This window comes from Pinus tabuliformis, chromosome 6, assembly GCF_031772625.1.
Source record: "Pinus tabuliformis cultivar Carrire ecotype Pingquan chromosome 6, CPIR1, whole genome shotgun sequence".
Classification (NCBI taxonomy): Eukaryota; Viridiplantae; Streptophyta; class Pinopsida; order Pinales; family Pinaceae; genus Pinus; species Pinus tabuliformis.
Window position 1 is genome coordinate 1,181,355,987 of NC_142292.1, and position 17,766 is coordinate 1,181,373,752.

The 17,766-nt window shown below is 42.3% G+C and overlaps 1 protein-coding gene across 2 annotated transcripts in view; it reads right to left on the reverse strand.

Moving 5' to 3' along the window:
- LOC149262979 (peptidase uncH-like) overlaps positions 1-17,766 on the reverse strand; it is a 485,862-nt gene that overhangs the window by 365,092 nt on the left and 103,004 nt on the right. The gene's annotated exons all lie outside the window — the stretch shown is intronic.

Below are 17,766 nucleotides of genomic sequence, written 5' to 3' on the forward strand. Positions count from 1 at the left end.
AGGCAAGAGATAGCCATGCCATACAGGGACCTTTGCCACCTCCACCACCAGCAGCAAGTGGTGCATCTTTTGCACCCATCGGAGGGGCCCTTGCAACATTGCAAGGAGTTCCCAAGTATCTAACGCTATGCGTACGAGGGACAGTATGTGGCCAGCGCGTATCAGTTTTGGTTGACAGTGGGGCAACCAACAACTTCATCCATGCACAGATGGTTGAGCGGAGAGGTATTCAGACAGAGAGCCTCGATGGGTTTTCAGTATTAGTCCTAGGAGATCAGACCATGACGTGTGCTCGTTATGTCCCAAAGCTTTCAGTGACGATGGGCACCTACACATTAACTGACCACTTTTTCGTGGTCGATATTCCGGACACCAACATGATACTGGGTGTTCAGTGGCTTATCACTCTAGGGAAGGTCACAACAGGTTGGAAGACCCTAGAGATGGAGTGGGATGATGAGAAGACAGGGAGGCATGAGAAGATACGGGGACAGCACACATATCCGCCTCAGACTATTTCGGCTCATCAGATGGAGGCAGTCTTCCAGAAGGGAGACATAGAGTGGGCAGTGGAACTGCGTGCATCAGAGGCAGGAAAGACAGGGCAGATGGTACATCCAGAGATACAATCCATCCTTGATCGATATGCCATATTGTTTGGAGAGATTCCACCAGGACAGCCACCGGATCGGGGGTTTAAGCACACTATCGAGCTTGAGCAGGGCATCCAGGTAGTGATCACCACCCCCTATAGGCATCCCAAGGCCTATCGGGACGAGATTGAGTGGGCTATCCAAGAGTTGCTGGCTCTTGGGCACATTCGGCCGAGCACGAGTCCTTTTGCTTCTTCTATGGTGTTGGTGAAGAAGAAGGACGGTGCGCTGAGGATGTGCATTGACTACAGGGCCGTGAACAAGAAGACCCTGAAGAATAGGTACCCCATACCCAGGATCGATGAGTTGATGGACGAGTTGAGAGGGGCATGTTTCTTCTCAAAGATTGATTTGAGATCGGGGTATCATCAGATTCACGTGAGGGAGCAGGACATTCCCAAGACCGCCTTTAGGTGTCACTATGGGCACTTTCAGTTCTTGGTTATGCCTTTTGGGCTAACCAACGCCCCAGCTACATTTCAGTCCTGCATGAATCACATCTTTCGTAGTCACTTGAGGAAGTTTGTGTTCACTGTTGGTATTCTTCGATGATATTCTCATTTACAGCAAGACTTGGGAGCAGCATCTCTAGCACATCGAGCCAGTATTGCGTATCTTACAGGAGCAGCAGTTCTATGCCAAACTCTCCAAGTGTGAGTTTGGGTTGACGGAGATGTTGTATCTAGGACACATCATAGGAGTGGACGGAGTGAGAGTCCACGAGGAGAAGATCAGGGCCATCAGAGAATGGCCGGAGCCAAGAAACGTGACGGAACTTCGAGGATTCATTGGCGTTTGTACTTACTACCGAAAGTTCGTCAAAGGTTTCTTACAGCTTGTTGCACCCCTGACGGATTTGACGAGGAAGGGGGCATTCAGTTGGTTGGATACAGCGCAACGAGCCTTTGACAGGCTCAAGGAGGTTATGAGCAGCTGCCCAGTGCTTGCATTGCCAGATTTTACGCAACCATTTGTTTTGGAGTGTGATGCGTCGAGAGAGGGGATTAACGCAGTATTGATGTAGGGAGGTCACCCTATAGCCTTTGAGAGACGAAAGCTCCTTCCGTACGAGAGGTTGTATTCTATATACGACAAGGAGATGCTAGCTATCATGCATGCATTGGCTAAGTACTGGCAGTATTTGGCAGATGACAGGTTCAGGGCGATCGATGAGATCATCTATTACAGGGATCGGATCTTCTTGATTGAGGGGTCTCAACTCAAGAAGAAGATACTCTAGGCATCACATGATTCACCATTGGCAGGCCATCAGGGGTTTACCAAAACCTACAGGGCCATTAGAGAGAGGTTCTCCTGGAAGGGCCTCAAGGAGGACGTACTCTGGCATATCAGGGAGTGCGATGTTTGCCAGCGGAACAAGGGAGAGATGAGCCATCCTGCAGGATTATTGCAACCTCTTCCCATTCTGGAGGGGAAATGGGAGAGTATTTCGATGGACTTCATCACAGGGTTGCCCATGGTACAGGGAAAGGATTGCATCTTTGTCGTTGTTGACTAACTGACAAAGTACGCACACTTTTTGCCATATCCGCACACTATACAGCAGCACAAGTGGACGAGCTGTTCTTTAGAGAGATCTTTAGGCTACATGGTCTTCCTAAGACCATCGTTAGTGATAGGGACAGCCGTTTCATCGGCGGGTTTTGGCAGGAGCTTTTCTGGTTGGTGGGGACGGAGTTGACATCGAGTACCAGTTATCACCCACAAACGGATGGGCAGTCAGAGATAGTTAACAAGTGGTTGGAGGGCTACTTGCGTAACTATGTCAATGGGCAGCAGCGAGCATGGTTGAAGTGGCTGCATCTAGGGGAGTACTGCTACAATACTTCGCATCACATGTCCATTGGTATGTCACCATTCTATGCATTATATGGGTATCATCCTTTATCTTTTGCTGACGTGATGTTTGGTGATAGCAAGGCTCCCAGAGTCAAGATATGGATCCAAGAGAGTCAGGATATTCTCCGAGCTCTCAAGGATAACATGGCTACAACACAGAACCAGCAGAAGTTGTATGCCGACAGGGGTCGGGTGGAGAGATAGTTCGAGGTAGGGGACATGGTCTACCTACGGTTACAACCATACCGACAGTCGTCACTAAAACAGAAGGGGGCTGAGAAGCTTAAGCCCCGCTTTTATGGGCCGTACAGGGTGCTACACATGGTTCGACAGGTTGCATATGAGTTGGAGTTGGCCCAAGGCAGCAAGATTCATAACGTTTTCCATGTATCATGCCTGAAAAAGGCATTGGGGCAGCAGGTGACAGTGATAGATGAGCTACCACCCATCGATGACAAGTGGCGTTTGGTATTGCAGCCGGAGGCCGTTATCAATACTAGGGAGAAGCAGCTGCGGAGCAGGACGGTTCGGAAATTCTTGGTGAGGTGGAAGAATTTGCTGGATGGGGATGCCACTTGAGAGAGTGAGAGGATCTTGCAGCATCCATCACTTCAGTTGCTTGAGGACAAGCAACGTTTTGCCGGGGGAGACTGTAATATTCCTAATTAGCTATGGCTAATTGGAATATTCGATTTTGTTCAATTTTTGCCTTCTATAGTTATTTGTAAATAAAAATGATGAAGGGGGGCATAAATCACTTTAGAATAAAAAGTCACTTCCTAGGTAGCACAATGTTGTGACTTAAAGGGGAGCCAAGGGGGCCAAAGGGGGACGTAGAAATGGAGCCCAAGCAGACACATGGAGAGACTGCGCAGGAGGGAAGAACACGTGGCAAGAGGAGAAGCACGCAGGAGGAGGTGAGGCTAGGGATTGTGAGAGGTAGAGGCTATAAAATAGAGAGGAGCCCCCTCATTTTCGATCATTCAGTTATGTGCATTTTGAGCTAGTCGTTTCAACTTCTGAGCACGCTGGCTGTTTAGCTAGTCTGCAGCACTGTTTAGTGCATTGAGTATCTCCGTTCGGAGATCTCAACCTTAGCCTCGAGGGACTTCAAGTGCCTGCTCGGGCAAGGTATTTCCATTGGCATTTCAGCAGTAGATACATCAGCAGTTCAGCAGCTGTAGTGGCAGCGTTTTGGAGGACTGCGCAGCACTAGGAGAGGGACGTAGTTTTGAAGGATTGCGCAGTACTGTGAGAGGGACGTAGTTTTGGTTTGGGGGTTTGCAGTGTGTGTTGTGCTAGGAGATAGATCAGGGGATCAGCGCTTGCAGCTGGAGAATTTTTGGCAGGAGTTTCAGGCATATTTCTGGAGGGTTGCATTCAGTGGCAGCGCAGAGCACTTAGAGACTACGCAGAACCCTAAGGGGGGGTGATTTTCGGGGGTCGGCCATTCCAGGAGAGCTTTCTGGGTTTTTTTAGGTTTCTTGAGTAGAGCCCGATTCCAGAGATTCAACCTTTTCTAAGGAGGGGGGCAGCCCCAAATCATCATTTGTGTTCTAGCAGCAGCAGCATCCACGCAGAGAGGCCATTCTTGTCATTCTGAGAGTATTTCTTCACTTAAGTCGAGGTGCCATCTGTCTAATCACCTCTTGTACTCATTTCATTGCTCAGTATAATAAAATGGCTTAGCCTTTCTCTCTGCATTTCTTGTGTATCTGCTTATATTTCTGGTTTACATTATTATATGTTGTTCCACTGTTATTTTATCACTTCTGGGTTATTATATTATTTGCACATTTTTAGTTGGAGTTTTTGCTGGGGTTTGAGGAATATTTTGGGTTAAGAATATTACATGGATTTGGGCTTATTAATTCAATAGTATTAGTTTTGTTGGGCGTTTTCTAGCCAAATTGGGCAATTTGCACTTGTTGGGGGTCACCGGGGGTTGGTGGATTAAGCCCAAACTCTTTCTGGGTTTTTGTGGGTTTATTGAGAGATTCTCTGACTAATTTTACAAAATTTTCCGAGCGATATTCGGCCTTAGTATCCTAATTCTTATAACAAAGTGAATGGCTAGTTATTTAGGGACTTTTCACCATTTTGTGGGTTCAACTTTGGCTTGGAGATAGGCCAAAACTTTTTGGGTATTTTTGGGTTTGAGGAGAGGAGATTGCGACTGCAATTTCAAAGCATTTCGGGCATTATTTTGAGCAGGGTTATTAGTTCCATTCAACAGTTCGTAGTGGAGTTTCTGGGCAAGTTCGAGCTATAGATTTCAGCCAATTCCAACACTTGATCCTACACATTCTAACCTGGGGTTTGCGTTTCTTGCTGTAGCAAGCCCAAGTTCTATGGATTTCACCCCCCTGTACTTGATTTTTCATGCATAATTAATAAAATGGCTCATATCATTATTACTTGTCTTTTTCAAGAATAAGTTCATTGTACGCATCATATGTTAATTTGGCAGCTCAAGGACAAATTCCCTCCTTTGGACAACCTTCCTGGTCAAGAAAGACCCCTCCTAGCCTTTAGAAGAATTTAATTTGGTTAAGGAAAAATATATTTTTTTAATATGGAAACCCATAAGTGCACAAAAGGATAGGTCGACCCAAAATAGAAATTGGAACCCTTGGAAGCATATAAATACAAGACAAGTTACCCTCATTTGGACATCATCATCAAGCATCTTCTTCTTCTCTCTTCTTAGGTTTGGCTCGCATAGGTCTGAAGTCGTTTGCAGAAATTGGTTTGTATAGGTCCGAAATTGTAGGGTTCGAACTCACACGTGTGGTTTGGGGTTTTGGTCTATGGTCGCAAGGTTGATACAAGAAAATTTCGGCCATAGCCATTCGCATAAAAGGTTGGAACACTTCAATCACTCACATGTTCTCTCACTCTGTGCGGCTGGGACCTAGGGTTTCTATTGACAGTTGATTGCAGTTGACAGCAGGCTGGGAAAGTTAATTATGATTAATATTTTTGCTAGGCTCATCTCTTGATATTTCTTGGTTGATTTTGCTAGATAGTCTTGTGATTGAGGAACATTGTACTCTCCCTTTGCTGAACATTTTATGACAATTTAATAAGAAGAAGAATTTGAAAGGGTTTTCCCTAGTCTTTGACCAAATCTGGTGTCTCTTATTTGTCTCTCATTGCTCATTGCAATTACTATTCTATCTACAATTGCTCTTGACAATTGAAAGATTGAATTGTGTTTAAAGATTGCTAATTGAAGATAAGAATTGGGCCAAAGTGATTCATAGAACAACTGAAAATTAACATGGTATTCAGAGCTAAGGTGAAGAGCAAAGCCCAAGGAGACAAGAGACAAGATAAATCATCTTTGAAAAAAGCTAAAAGAGCCTATTTGTTTTGGTCAAGATGTCTACATCCTACACCAAGGGTAATGAGAAACTTGGTGACTCATCTGACTTTGCTGCATGGAAAATCAAGTTGGAAGTCATATTGGATGACAACAATGTTTTGGAATATGTGCAAGGGAAGGTACCTAAACCTTCAATGAATGCTTATGCTGCTATAAAATATAGGTACAAGAAAGGTGATCTCAAAGCTAATAAGATTATCATTGATGATTTACAAGATCATTTGCTTGTTTATGTTGGTAACTTGAAGGCATCTAAGGATATGTATGACAAGCTAGTCGAGATGTATGAGGTCAAAATCTTGAATTATATCCTCTCTTTGAAGGATCAAATCAAAGAGATAAAGATGAAAAAGGGAGAATTTGTGCAATCCTATATTATGAGGATATCCCGCTTAAGGGATCAATTGCAAGTCGTGTCGTCAACCCCTTCTTCTTACTGTCACCCCAATTTTTACCCTTTGGCAAGAGTTCAAGAGGAAGATCTCTCACTTAGAATAGCCATTTAGTTAAGTACATTTCATATTAACACACTTTATTTTTCAAGCTATTTTACTTGCAATTTATTTATATACTTGTGATGATGAATTTTTTTTGAATTGATTATTTTGTAACATCTCATTCGGGCAAGTACCATATCATTTTGCAAGTGAAGTTTTAGTTTGTTTCATTTTGCAAGTTATTGCTTCTTTACATGCTATAGAATAGTGAATGGTTATACTTTGAAAGCATTTCTTTGAAGGCAATTTTAAATCTTGCAAGTGATATCATCTTATTATAACATATATTTGGTTGACATGATTACTTACGTTTCATTTCTTTTTTGGAGCAAGTGTTATTTATTTTGAAGCAATATTGAAATCACTAGTTTTGTATGCTTATCTTTGATTTATGTGTTGATGGTTATTTCATTTCATATTGCTGATTATTTGCTCATAATCTCAAGTAATCCAAAATGACCTTTAACATCACCTAGAAACATCACATCACATTTTAACTTAGCTTTTCATTTAGGGGCCACCCCCCTTAGCTTGCCTAGGAGAGAGCTTAAACGGAGAAAGTTGGGAATAGGTGACAACCCCATCTCTTGATTTTGCCTCCAACCACACCTCGTGGGGCTAAGGGCTTTTCTCTCTAACTTAGGTGTGTGTGCAAGGCAACAACAACAAGTCCCTTTGTAATTTTTAATTTAGAACGAGTTAAACTCATTACCACCCTTTCACAAAGACGTAAAAGATTGGAATTACCCTTTTGCCACCTTTTTAGCAGAATTGGTCAAAACTTGTCAAAATTGGCCAAAATAAAATGGCTGATTAAAATGGTGGTGACATTATAGTCCTCCCTGCAAAAATTGCTTGTCCTCAAGCAATTATAGTCTTGGATGTTGCAAAATATGCTCCCCCTCCCTAGTAGCATCCTCTGGGGGTAAATCTTTCCACCGCACAAGTTATTCTTTGATGACCCTGCTTCTCAATCCTCTCTCCCGCACCTCCAATATCTCCTCGGGAATTAACATTAAGCGCTCCTCTTCATCTAAGGGAGGTAGCTCGGATGAAGTAGTGACCTGCTGTCCCACTGCCTTCTTCAGGAAAGACACATGAAAGATGTTGTGGATCTTGCTCCCCTCTGGAAGCTCTAGCTCATATGCAACCTCTCCTACCCTCTTGATAATCCTGTAGGGCCCATAAAACCAGGGGTTGAGTTTTTCTGCTCCCTTCTGCTTGAGGGAGGACTATCTGTATGGATGTAAGTGTAAGTAGACCAGGTCTCCCACCTCAATGCTCCTCTCTACCCGGTGCCGGTCTGCATAAAATTTTTGTCTGTTCTGAGTGGTGCACAAGTAGTCCTTGAGTGTTTTAAGGATATCCTGGCACTCTTGGACACAATCTTAGGCCATGGGGGCCCGATTATCATCGAATGCCATATTTGCAAAGGATAATGCATCGTACCATATAGTGCTCTGAATGGCAACATCCCAATTGACATGTGGTATGAAGTGTTGTAACAATACTAACCCAAATGCAACCACTTCATCCATGCTCTTTGTTGGCTTGCTACATAGTTCCTTAGTTACCCCTCGAGCCACTTTTTCACTATCTTTGTCTTCCCATCTATCTGTGGTTGATAGCTCGTGCTAGGGGTGAGCTCTATCCCTACCAACCAGAATAGCTCTTGCCAAAATCTGCCCATGAACTTACTATCCTGATCACTAACTATGGTCTTGGGTAGATTATGCAACCTGAAGATCTCCCTGAAAAACAACTCTACTACTTAAGATGTTGAGCTCCTGGATGGAATCATGAAGAAATGTGCATATTTTGTCAGTCAGTCTACCACTACGTACACACAATCCTTGCCTTGCACTGAAGGAAACCCCATGACAGAGTCCATAGAAATACTCTCCCACTTCAGCTTGAGAATGGGGAGTGGCTGCAATAGTCCTGTGGGTTGCGTATTCTCATCCTTGTTCTGCTAACAGATGCTGCACTCCCATACATATCTCAAAACATCCTCCTTGATGCCTTTGCAAGAGAACCTTTCCCTAACTGCCTTGTAAGTTTTGAGATAACCTAGATGGCTTGCCAGTGAGGAATCATGTGCTGCTTGTATCACCTTATTCTTCAGCTATGACTACGGTACCAAATAAATCATCTCCCTATAATAAATAATGTCCTGCACCACTCTGTACCTGCCATCTGCTATCTGTCCATCTAAAATCTCATAAGCCAACCTATTTTTAGAGTACTCCACCAAAAGTTGGGACTTCCAGTCCAAGGCAGTGTCCATGAAAGAATATGTCACAAGCCTCCTCGATAGTGCATCAACCACCACATTTTTCTTCCCTTTGACATATTCAATCTTTAAGTCATAGGCTTGTACCTTGCTCATGTGAAAATTCTTGAACCAGAATCCCTACTGCAACAACTGATGATATTACTCCTATTTGTTAAATTCCTTTAAACAAATTACTTGCAGTTTCCTACGACAAATATCGTAATACATACACTACAACCTTCACTTAATTAAATATTATGCGGAAACAAGAGACTGAGCAAGAAAGAAAATACAACACAATTGACACCGTTATTTTTGGACAAATGTCCCTGGAAAAACCCAATGCGGGAAAACTGGTGCAGCAGATTTGAGGGTTTTATTATTATGCAGGAGAAAATCTGAGTACAATTCTTGGATGCTCAACTAGCAATCCGATACAAAGAGAAACTGGACAAAATGAATGGTGAAATGATCTCACCCTGTCACTGGGAGAATTTGAGTCTGATCATGCTGAACTGGAGCCTTTGCACAGAACTGCGTCACTCCTACACAGTTCCTGTGTCACCCCTGCTGGGTATCACGTAACAAAACGTACTTAGAGGTTGTCGTTCAAATAGAGTAGACACCAAATAAGGATTCAGTAGTTAAGTCAACAACAACAATGCCTGATGGAAATAAGGAAACTGCCATAAAAACGTTTAAGGAAGTTCAAACAAGAAAAATTCCTTATCTACATCCGAATCACAAGAGTAGACACCTTAATCAATCCACATATCTATATCACGCAGAACATAAACAAACTTATGTTTCGAAGAATATTGAAGTGAGCTCAATCCGATCATACAATAACTATTCACCACACATCTCCAAGGATCAAAAGATTCCCCGGAAGATTAATCTAGGATGGTCCGATCCGTTTTTAGTACGACAATTATGTCTATCGCTCAGAACATCATATCGTCTTGTATCAACAAAGATAAAAGCTCAGAACAAGAAGATATTTTGAACAACAAAAGATATCTGGTTCTTCATCAGTAAGCTTTGAGGACAAAGCTTTTTGAAGGAGAAGGCAATGTTATGAACATAAATTATGTAAAAATAGATAATAAATAATAATCAATATAATATAAATATAATAATAAATAAAAGTAAATTAACTAATGGTTAGTTACTTAATAATGAAAAGGCATGTCTTAGAGACATGCCTGTTTGTGAAAGGGTACTTACCTGACTATATATACAGGACTGGCATTCTCATTTGTAGTCATTTCTATCATCAATTCTTTTATTCAATATACAATTATAATTACTGTCCTACCATGCATGTCTTTGTTTACAAAGTATTTTAAATATTTCTGCTCGGTATACGACTTTTGGTCATTACAGGTTCCAGGTTGAGATATGCTCCTTGATGATATGCTCTTCGATGACGATTGATGATGATATTTTGGATAGTAGCCCACTGGCAAAGATTCTAGGTAGCAGCCTGATGGATAGAGGGTGGTGTCTTGAGCTCCCCTCCGATAATAAATTCTTCTTCTTCTAGATTTGAGAATGTTCAGCATACGAGCAAGAACAATCAACAAATAAGCAGGATAAGTACGGGATAGATCGAGATGTACATTGATGATCTGTGATGATGAGATACTTGAGGTGGTCATGGAATGATGACTACATGACAGAGATGATCAGGGATGATACGTGATGACACTTGAAGATTCCAGAATGGCATATTGATCGATGGACAGATATTGGCAGGTGGAATTCTCCCTAGTTGAGAGGGAGTGTTAATTTTTGCAACTGCGGTCAAATTCCACCTTGGACAGCTCAGATGACCGAGATAATGATTGCATTAGATTCCTCTTTTTGAGAGGACCAAAATCGACCTAAAGATCACCCAATTTGGTCAAGCGGAAGTTGAGTTTTGAATTATTTTATTCATACATGTATTATGGAATGGGTCAGCCCTAACCACATGTGTAACTGCTTAGGTCAGCCACAACCCCAAGTGTGTGAAAAATCAATTACCCAATTCCTACTGCAACAGCGGATGTTAATTCTTCTAATTGTTAATTCAATTAAACAATTTACTTGTTGTGTGTTACGGCAAATATTGAATTAAATACACTACAACCTACACAAAAAGACTATGGAAACTAAATACAACACAGGAGAGAAATAATCATCACACACATCTACACAGTCATTTTTGGACAAATGTCCTCAGAAAAAACCCAATGCGGGAAAATCGGTGCAGCAGTTGAGGGTTTGTATTATTAAGCAGTGGTAAATATGAGTACAATTCATTGGATGCCCAATTGGCTATCTGATATAGAGAGAAGTTGCGCAAAATAATAGTGAGATGATCTCACCCTATCTCTAGAAGAACCGGCACTGATGTGCACTGGAGATGAGCCTCTGCGCTGCCTATGTGTAGTTTTGCGTCACTCCCACGCAGTCACTACGTCACTACAGATGGGACTACGTTGCACCTCCTTCTGATCTTTTGTTGGCTAGAAACTTCAGCTCTCAGGCCTCCCCGTCTCACACCCTAGCAGCTGGCTTTGGAAATCTACTTCCTCAACAAAATTTCGATCTCCCTCTGAAGCTCTGCGCTACCACAGCATAGCTCAGCGTCAGCCTCTCTGGACGTCTCTCTGCCTTGTACTCTCCGGTCCAAGAAAACTTCCCTCCGAATACTATCCCTGCCCCTCACTGCAAGAAATCACTTCGAATCTCTCTATGGCAACTATTCTGCTGCTCTCTTCATAAATTTGATCTCTGATCTCTTACTCGATCTGTTTTCCAAATGCCCATCAAGCCTCCTCTTATAATCCTTCAGTTGAGAACCAATGACCAAGATTACATGCTAATCAATGGCTCAGATCAGTTTGGCTTGATCCTCATCTTCTTCTAGAAGTTTCACCCACAGTTTGATTAATACCCTTTAATTATTTTAACTTCCTAAGTTTAGACTTAGGCACCCATTAAAAATGATTAATTATTTTAATAAAACTGTCTCCGGGTGGAATTTCCCAAAACGATTTCTAGGTATTCTGGAATACATGTGTCCAAACCTCCCTGCAAATTTTGAGGCTTAGAGCACATCCGATGCTACCAGAAATCAATACTCCCTCTTAGCGAGGAATGTGCTCTAGTAATGCAACTTGCAGAAGCATCACTCTGACTCTGTAACATCTCCCTTTACGCTGCTGATGTCTGACATCATTGCCCACCAACTACTACGCAAATGTCGCATCTGTACTACTGCTAACCCTGCCACTGCCAACATTGCATTTGTATTGCAACCCTTGTAAATGTTGCATATGCGCTACTGCTGGCCCTGCCACTGCCAACGTTGCATCTACACTGCAACCTTATCCAACTGTTGATGCTACTACATCAGCAACGGAAAAGCATTTGAAATTACTGAACAAGTGTTCAGCATGATGCATTTGTTGATGAAGTTCTAACTACTGCTAGTCTCTGTGCTAACCCTCTAAAGCCTCTGCGTTGCTACTGACTCTGCATTGCTGCCAACTCTACTCTACGTTGCTCAGTCCCTGGCACTCTTAGCCACTACAACTATCACATCGACACTCCTCTACACCAACTGACATTGGTCCATCCTGCTACTTCTGATCCAGGATCCCGTAGCAAAGTATTGATCTGAGAGGTGGACTCCTCAAGGATCCTGCCCATCTGCAGTTCTTTCCAACTACAATTATAGATCACCCCACCTCTCCTCTAGAGGTATATGGGCAACCATGTCAAACTCTTCCTCATCGATCTTTGTGGATGCAGCCTTCGGATCATGCTTCTCGTCCTTCTCCTTCTTCTTGAGAGGACACTATGTAGCGTAGTGACCAAGTTCACCACACTAGAAGCACTTGATCTTCGAAACATATTTCTTCTTCTTTCACTGCTCCTATTGCCCATTAGATACAAGGGTTGCATTCTCTTCCTCCTCCTTTGGCTTCGTCCCACTGTCGTTGCTACTACTATCAAGTTTGCACTTGACTAAGTCTCTCCTCATCTCTTCCTGCTGAAGAGCAGCCCACATTCCTTCCCAATCCGACAATCTCTCTCTGCCCAGGATACTCTGGACAAACACTTGCCATTCTTCTGAAACTGAGTTCAGGGCCAGCCTCACCATCTCGGTAGGCTAAGGTGTTGACCCCACAGCTGCCAACGAGTCTTGGATCTCTTGAAGCTTCGTAAGGAACGGATCAATGTGTTCCCCCTTTTGCATCTGCGTGGATCTCATCTTCTGCTCCAAGTACATCTTTCGCTACTCGAAAGATCCTTCGTATAGCGTGGCCAAAGCTTCCCACATCTGTCGAGCAATATCCTTGCCGACAATGTGACACACTACATGATCCCTCACTCCATTGAGGATCAACCTCTTGGCCTTCGCCATCTCGGCCTTGTACTTCTTGAGTGGATCTAGATCCGCAGGTACAACTACCACACTGTCGACATAGGTTTTGAGATCGTGCTCATCCAGAAGGCATGAGATCCTTGCCTTCCAAATCACATAGTTGGATGCACCCTCCAACCGATCCTGATCTCGCAACCCATGAGCTGCCATCTCTGCCAGTGAAATGTCGAATTGCCTCCTCTCTCCTCTGCACTGTTGCTGGGCTGGCCTACGCACTCCCTGCTGGAGCTAGTAGATCTGCTGCTCCTTACTACTGGCTAGGAATTCTCTAAGGAAGAAATTCCCTCAAGACTATCTTCTTCTACCCCACTGACGCTATTCTTCCAGCAACTGCTGCAAAATATCTGTCCCAGCGAAAGATCTACTCTGCAAGGAAAAAATATGTTGCTCCCTTCCGCCTCTAGAAAGCTTCGATCTAGAGATCGAATTTCTCTGTCGACTCGCTCAGAGAAATCGAATTCTCCTCAAAATTTCGACCTCCTTGACCCATGAATTGCATTGCCTATAGGGTTTCAAATTGTTTCATCTGCAGTAATTTCGAACTCATCTTCCTTTCTGCTTTTAAGCTCTTCTACTCACAATCTGTGCTCTGATACCATGTGAAAAATCGATTGCCCGATTCCTACTGCAGCAGCTGATGTTAATTCTTCTAATTGTTAATTTGATTAAATAATTTACTTGTTGTGTGCTACGGTAAATATCGAATTAAATACACTGCATCCTACACAAAAAGATTGCGGAAACTAAATACAACACAGGAGAGAAATAATCATCACACATATCTACACAGTTATTTTTGGACAAATGTCCCCAGAAAAATCAAATGCTAGAAAATCGATGCAGCAACTGAGGGTTTGTATTAATAACCAGTAGTAAATCTGAGTACAATTCGTTGGATGCCTAATTGGTTATCCGATGCAGAGAGAAATTGGGCAAAAATAATAGTGAGATGATCTCACCCTGTCTCTGGAAGACCTTGCATTGATTTGCACTGGAGATAAGCCTCTGCGTTGTTCTAAGTCACACCCACGCAATCACTGCATCACTACAGTTGGGGCTGCACTACACCTCCTTCTGATCCTCTGCTGGCTAGAAACTTCAGCACTCAGGCCTCCAGGTCTCACACCCCAACTTCTGCCTCTGGAACTCAACTTCCTCAGCAAAATTTTGATCTCCCTCTGAAGCTCTGCGCTACCACAGCATAGCTCTGCATGGCCCAATGTCAGCCTCTCTGGATGTCTCTCTGCCCTCTCTGCCTTGTACTCTCTGGGGTCCAGGAAAACGTCCCTCTGGATACTATCCCTGACCCTCACTGCAAGAAATCACTTTGAATCTCTCTCTGGCAACTGCTGCGCTGCTCTCTTTAGAAAATCAATCTCTGATCTCTTACTCGATCTGTTTTCCAAATGCCCATCAAGCCTCCTCTTACAATTCTTCAATTGAGAACCAATGGCCCAGATTAGATGCTAATCAATTGCTCAAATCATTTTGGCTTGATTCTCGTCTTCTTCTAGAAGTTTCACCCACAGTTTGATTAATACCCTTTAATTATTTTAATTTCCTAAGTTTAGACTTAGGTACCCATTAGAAATAATTAATTATTTTAATAAAATTGTCTCCGATTGGAATTTCCCAAAATGATTGTTGGGTATTCTGGAATACATGTGTTTAAGCCTCCCTGCAAATATTGAGGCTTAGAGCACATCTGATGCTACCAGAAATCAACAAAGTGGACCCTCGTGAAAGCCTATAAATAGAAGAGACATCAAGCTCATTTGGACACATTGATCAAGCTATCTTCTCTTCTTTTATTGTCTTGGTTCACACAGGTCTCTCAGAGGAAAGTTCGCGCAAGGGTCTGAAATCTCAGGGTCGATGCTCGCACTGATCTAGGGCTTTCTGGTTCCTGGATGCTGGCACAGAACTGGGCATTTTAGTCCCTGGACGCTAGCACACAGTGGTCCTGACAGCATCCATGGAGCCTTGGACGCTGGCACCAGTGTTGATAATATTGGTGATATATCGATGATATTCGAAAATATCACAATATTTTCGGCAAAACGATATATCGCCAAGAAAATATCGCCATATTTTGAAAATATCGGCTATGTTTTAAAATTTGAACATTTTGATTTTTTATGCTTGCCGATATTTACACCGATATTGTCAATAAAATGTTTTCTGGACCCTCACCGATATTTTGCCAATACCGATATTATCAACACTGGCTGGCACAGGGTGTTATGGGAGCGTCCAGGGTTTCAGAGACAGATCGGGTTGTATTAGTCCCCGGACTCTCACACAGAGTGGTCTTGAGAGCGTTCGGGTTGCCATAGACGCTCGCACAAAAAGCTTATGAGAGCGTCCAGGGCTTGAAGCAGATCTGGTTATGTTTGATCTCGGACGCCCTCATCCAGTTCACCTGGGAGCGTCCAAATTTGTTCCGGATGCAGTCATCCAGTTATGCAGAGAATGTCCATAACTGCTATAGATGCTCGCACAGCTCCTCCTCCCTGTGTTCGGGACTCATGGATGATATTTTTGTATTCCAAAGATTCCGCTCAGTGACAGCGGTGTTCAGCAGTATCCAGCAGTTGACGACAGACAGTGACAACGCTTTACAGTCCTCAGAATCAGGGTTTTGATTATAAGCATGATTAGATCTGTTTCATGGATATCATTGTTGTTTTGTTGCATAGATAAAGTTATGGATCATTGTACTATCTTTTGTTGAATCATTTGATGACGATCTAAGAAGAAGAAGATTTGAAAGGGTTTTCCCCATGGTCGGTTTTGCCTTGGTCTCGGACCAATCCTGATGTCTCCATGTGTGCATGCTTTTCTTTTATTGTTCCTTTATGTTCCTCTGCATTGATGATGATGATGTTGTTCTTTCTATATAATTGCATATGTTGATGGATAATGATGTAGATCTGAATAATGTAATCACGATATGGGGTGAACTTAATGTATTAATGATGAAATGAAATTATCAAAGCAAAGAACAATGTAGCCCTATGAAAAATTAACAAGTTCAGCGCAGATCCATGAGAGAGCAGCAGCAGATGTGAGAGGGACTTCTTATTATTCACTTGGGCTTAGCTAGCCTGCCTTGAGAAAGCCCAGGTGCACACTTTCCAGCACCACATTGTACCCTCTTGATTTTATAATAAAATGGCTCAGCAGCGCAGTGTTTGGTGCAAATTCATGGACTGATTTATGTGTTTGATTTTCGTGGTTTTTATGTCTATGTTTGCTTTGTTATTTACTGTAAAAATTCCGTAGGAAATTACATTGGGTTGACAAGAAAGTTGAAAAGAAGGTTCACTGGCTCACATTTCTGGGCAGTCAAGGTCTGGACAAAAGCCCAAATTCCTAGGAAGATTACAGCTGCCAGAAGTCCGAGTTTTCAGTCACTGAAGGCTGAACAGAAGTCAGAGAAAGAAACTAAGACTGTGGTACAGAGATAAGAGAGAAAGTGGACTATCAAAGACACTCTTCCCAAGGGATAGATAAGTATACTTGTTGTTAATTATCTCTGTAAATAATTTCCTGAGAAGCTAATATTAAATCCTCCTTGAAGACTGGTTTTCCCCTTGTGGGTTTTTCCCCTTGTGTGTATGTGCATGTCTTTACTTTCATATCAGCTGGAAAGAAAAGAGTATATAGTCTTATGCTTTAAGTTGAATGCAAGTTTAACATTTATATTAGCTATATTTCATGTTGCGTTGGGGCATTAAACCTGAAGGCTTATGCAAAAACTTAACACTGGGTTGGGGCTACAGCAGACTTGCAAAAATTTCTACAGTAAGAGCCAAAAGCTCCTCAAGTAATGGCATGAACCTTTCTGACAGGCTTGAAAAATGTACTTTCCCAAACAATATTTACTAGTTAATGACAAATGTCAAAGTTCCATTTCTCCCAAACTTGATGTTCTTTTTATATGCACACAACATCCCTATAGTTGTCACAAGTTCCTCAAACAAAAGTGTCCATCAGAAGCAACCATCTGTATTTTGGATTAGGTAAGGCATGCAAAGTCCATTGAAATGGTGTAAAGGTTAGATCCTCATTATCTTAATTAGTCTGCAAAGATCTCTTGCATTAAAAACTCCTCAATGTTGCTTCGATGTTCTTATATAAATGTATATTGGGTTACATTATAAAGATCATAAAAGCCATGTCATGAGACAAATTTGCTAATGCACTTGCAATGAACCTCCAACATATGACGCCCATGACAAATGTACACAATTGATATTCATATCTCCACAATGTTATTATGGTCTTACTCATAGAGAAACCCTCTTCAGAGCTACGATAATTGACTACCATAAATGATTGCTCGAAGTGCATGCAATTTTAAGCAATAAAGTCAAAGCCTATAACGCAATCTCTGGTAATAAGGTCATGAATACCAAAGCAAGATGACTGAAAGCAGAATTAAATAAAGGAAAAGGATATCTTAGTTGAGGACTGTTTAATAAAATTTAATGTCATCTCCTAACATTGTTGAATACCAAGTACCATGAGAAATCATTTAATTCTCAAGGACCTCTCTGGAACTCTACCCATGTCATCAGGATTATGGAATAATGGCAGAGTGATAAAAAAAGTCACCACTACTATTGTCGAGGGCATGTTTCTAACAT